We start from the raw sequence: 5,120 nt of genomic DNA, 5'->3' as shown, positions 1-5,120 counted from the left end.
GGTTTAAGATTTTTTTTAATAAAAATAAAAAGGGCGCCGTTTAAGGCAAATTTTCCAAACCGGGCGATCTAAAATCAATATAGAACTTAATTTTAAGATTTCATAAAATTAATAATGTATCCTTATAAGTAATCTACGTAATCAGTAATCTCTATTACGTTATTGATAAACCCATATTTTATGATATATTTTGTGCTTAATTTAAGTGATTTATTCAATCCTTCACTCACTTATTCATGTTAATTGCATGGTTTTACTTTCCCTTCCTTATTATGTGATGTATGTGAAAAACATGTTTCCTATGCTTTAAAAGTAGTTATTTTAATTACCCTTTATTTCCATTCGATGTTGTGATTCGTGTGTTGAGTAGTTTCAGATCTTCTAAGGCAGGAATGACTTAAAGGATGGAAAGGAAACATACAAAAATGGAAGGAAAGCACAAAACGGAGTTTTTGAAGAAATTGGCAGTGACGCGATCGCATGGACGACGCGACCACATGCCAGCGCAAAATGACAGTGACGCGACCGCGTGATTAACGTGGTCGCGCGCCTTGAGCGAAATGCATATGACGCGGACGCATGATTGAAGCGACCGCGTGGCAAGAAAAACTCCAAATGACGCGACCGCGTGACCCAGGCAGACGCGTGACAGAAGCCACGCACCAGAAATTACAGAAAACGCTCCCAGCGATTTCTGAAGCCCTTTTTGGCCCAAATCCAAGTCCAGAAGGCACAGATCAGAGGTTATGAAGTGGTGGAATGCATCCATTCAGAGAGGAGTCTCCAATTAGTTACTTTTGATGAATTAGATGTAGTTTTGAGGGAGAGGTTCTCTCCTCTCTCTTTTAGGATTTAGAATTAGGATTTCTTTTGTTTTCAGGATTATCTCTTTTTATCAGGTTCAACATTCCTTTTTATTTATCTTCTCTATTTAGTTTATGAATTCTTCTATGCTACAGATTATTCTTTGAATTAATGTTATTTGAGGTATTTCAGTTTATTATTCCTCTCTTTTATTTATGTTACTGTTGCTTCCAATCTGAAGACATTTTTATTCCAGTAGATTTACTTTTTCCCTTTTTGGTCTTGGTTAAGAAATCAGTAACTCAGGAGTTATCAAACTCAACGTGATTGATAATTGTTATCTTGCTAATTGAATTGAACTTCAATAATCCCAATCATTCCTTAGGGATTAACTAGGATTTGAAGATCGAACTAATTAGTCACTTGACCTTCCCTTGCTCTAGTAAAGGTTAACTAAGTGGAAATAAGATTCAATTTTCATCATCATTGACAAGGATAACTAGGATAGGACTTCCAATTTCTCATACTTTGCCAAAAGTGTGTTTTACAGTTATTTATTTATTTTATAATCCTTTACTTATTTTAATTGCAATTTAATTTACTTGTTCCTCATCTTCAAAACCCCAATTTACAATCTTCATAACCAATATTAAGAATATCCCATTGCAAGTATAGTTACTAAACCAAGCAATCAACCTTTCTTACAAACGTTTTGGTTGTCACAAGTAACAAACCCCTTTAAAAATTGATAACCGAGTATTTAAACCTCGGGTCGTCTTCTCAAGGAATTGTAGGGAGGTGTTCTTATTATTGGTTGTTAGTTTATAAATTGGGGGTTTTTAATGTATAAGATAAAAAGCGAGAATAGTAAATGGCAAGAAAGTAAATTGTATTAATTTAAATAAATAATAAAACTCTTGGCAAGGTATAAGAACTGGAAGTCCTATCCTTATCAATTGTGATGAGAATTGGATTTTAATCCTACTTTGTTAACCTCTAACTATGAAGGTAAATCAAGTGGATTAATTAGCTTAATCCTTAGGTCCTAGTCAATTCCTATGGAAAGACTAGAGTTATTGGAGCAACTACCAATTTCAACCACTGCTTTATTTGACAGCTCAAGCGTTACCAATTACTTAACCAAAGCAAAAAGGGAGAATTCTAAATTAAATTAAAACCATTCATGTAAATAAAGCAAAGCAAAATTAAATTTGAAAATACCTCAAATTGCATTAATAAAAGAAATCAAATCTAACATGAATATTCATAAATTAATTGGGAAAATAAATAAAAGGAACATTGAACCTGTGATTGAAGTTGTAGGTTGAAAAAATAAAGTTGAAATCCTAATCCTAATCCTAATCCTAAGAGAGAGGAGAGAACCTCTCTCTCTAAAAACTACATCTAAATCCTAAAATTGTAAATTGTGAGCTTGTTCTTATGAATGGATGCATTTCCTCACTTTATAGCCACTAATCTGTGTTTTCTGGGCCGAAAACTGGGTCAAAAATATCCCAGAAATCGCTGGAGAAGAAATCTGCCACGCTGATTTTCGGAACTGTGACGCGTCCGTGTCACTCACGCGTTCGCATCACCTAGCGTTAGGGAAACTATGTTATATTATATATCAAATCGAAGCCCCTGACGTTAACTTTCCAACGCATCTGGAACCGCATCGTTTGGATCTCTGTCGCTAAAGTTATAGCTGTTTGAGTGCGAAGAGGTCAGGCTGGATAGCTTAGCAATTTCTCCAACTTCTTGTATTCCTTCCACTTTTGCATGCTTCCTTTCCATCCTCTGAGCCATTCCTGCCCTGTAATCTCTGAAATCACTTAACACACTTATCAAGGCATCTAATGGTAATAAGAGAGGATTAAACATAGGGAACTTAAGGCCAAAGAAGCATGTTTTCAATCAAAGCACATAATTAGGAAGGCAAATGTAAAACCATACAAATAGTATGAATAAGTGGGTAAAGAGTTGATAAAAACCACTCAATTGAGCACAAGATAAACCATAAAATAGTGGTTTATCAATCAACTCCCCATCACGTTAGGGAACTACTCGCTCATTGTGAATATAGAACTCATAACATAGGAAAGGGAATTAAAGAAAGACATGATAAATAAAACTCAAAGGAATCAATTAAAAATAAAAGCAATTTTTATATTAATAAATTCTAAAATAATCCAATAGTAAAATTGAGTAAATTAAAGGGCATGGAAGAGTAAACCCAAGTAAAGAAGACGAACTAGAATGACGAAGTCTTGATGAGGTAATAACTCTTCTCAATATCCCAATGCAAAAAGGCAATAGATAATAATATCCTAAGAACTATCAATGTGTAGAGAGAAAAACCTAGAGGAGGAGTAAAACTAGATCTAAAAACTAAAAAAAAAAAGCACACACGCGACGCGGCAGCGTCGCTGACGCGTCCGCGTCACCAGTGCATTGGGAAGAAAAGAAATTGAACAGAAAGTCACGCGAGAGCGTGGCTGGAGGCGCGCTTTAGGCTCAAACATGCCCACGCGACCGCGTGACCCACGCAGCCGCGCCATTTGGAAAATAGCCTCCCACGTGTCTGCGTCGCCCACGCAAACGCATGCTCCAACAGATCGACGTAAAAGCGGTGCATGGCCGAAAATTGTGCTGGAGTAGGGCTGGATTCGTGCTAGAAGCCCAAGTCCTCCCACGTGAACACGTGCCCCACGCGTCCACATCATATTGGAAATAAGGCCATCCACGCGATCGCCTCAACCACGCGACCACGTCACCCTAAAATTTGGCAAAAAGAGTTTCGAACAGAGAGTTGCGCGAACGCGAGGCTGCACTCGTGCCAATCGCTCAAATCAGGCCACGCGATCACGTGACCTACACGTCTGCATCACCTGACCTTATCGCGCACCACGCAACCGCGTCACTCATGCGTCCGCGTCATATGCGGCGCACAGCTTATCCAGCTCAGCCAAATATCTTATCTTTTCTTCCCCCAATCCTAATTTCTTCTATCTTTTCTTCTTTCTTCTTTCTCTCTTACTTTATTTCTTTCCCTTCCCATTCTTCTTATCTTTTATTTTATTTTATTTTATTTATTTGCATACTTTCATTCATTGCATTTTAATTTTGTGCATATTTTTATTTTCTTTTCTAAATTTATTTTTTTAGTATTGGTGTTCAAATGTTCTTATTCAACTGTTATATCTTTTCTGATATTATCTTGGTGCTTATGACTTGTTTTACTCTGATTGGGTAACATTATTTAAATCAATGCTAATCTTTTATGATACTTGTACTTCTCTTGCATTGATATGAACTTATACTATCTTGCATTACCCACATTCTCCTCTCCTTTGTTGCAAATTTTGCACCACTGGTATGCCATGTGCTTCTATTGTTTTCTCACATACATGTTGAAGCTTCCATGTAAATGAGACCCTTATCATTTGGCATTAACCCACCCATACTTCATTTATTTTCTTATCTTTATCTCTGGGTTATTGTTCTTCTTTTTCTCTTCTTTCAGGCTGGCCACCGAAGACAAAAAAAGGGAGACACTTCTAAAAAGGGAGACAGATAAGTCCATCTGCACAATCTTTGGAGAAAAGCGTCAGTTGGAACAACCCGTCCACTTGCACATCTGAGCATGCACCGAGGACGATGCAATCTTTAAGTGTGGGGAGGTCGATACCGATCTCCATGGGTTAGTTACTCTTCTATCTCAACACCAATGGTTTATTTTCCTTGTTAGTTGTTGCATTTACATGTTTGATTGCATGATTATTTGATTTTGCGCATATTTTACCACTTGGTTGAAGAAATATTTTCTTTTTCAAAAAAACTTTTAGAGCATTTCACTAATTTGAATAAAATTTAATGTTACACTTGTTTGAAGGAATATTATACTGGAACATGGTTTAGAGCTCGAACACACAAAACCTGTGAGATTTTTGAGCCTATTTGAATTGGTTGCATTTTACCAACCAATATTTTATTTTTGGTGTGTGTTTTTCTCTCTAAAATTGTGATCTTTGTCTTGCTTAATTCTATATTTCCATTGTTTGATGTATGCATACACTTACATGATTGAGGCCCTTGTTTCACTAAGCTTACATACCCATATGGCCTTACCCTTTTCATTATTCTTTGCAAACCAATGTTGAGCCTATTATACCCCTTTGTTCTTTACTTTAGCACATCATTAACTCTAAGCGGAAAATAATAATGTCCTTAATTTGAAACCTTGGTTAGCTTAGACTAGTGAGAGTGCTCATGAATTAAGTATGGGGAAAGTTGAATACATTTGGTTTGAGAATTGA

Source organism: Arachis hypogaea, chromosome 14 (assembly GCF_003086295.3).
Source record: "Arachis hypogaea cultivar Tifrunner chromosome 14, arahy.Tifrunner.gnm2.J5K5, whole genome shotgun sequence".
In the NCBI taxonomy this organism is placed as follows: domain Eukaryota; kingdom Viridiplantae; phylum Streptophyta; class Magnoliopsida; order Fabales; family Fabaceae; genus Arachis; species Arachis hypogaea.
The sequence above is the reverse complement of the archived record's forward strand: the minus strand, read 5'-3'. Positions refer to the sequence as shown.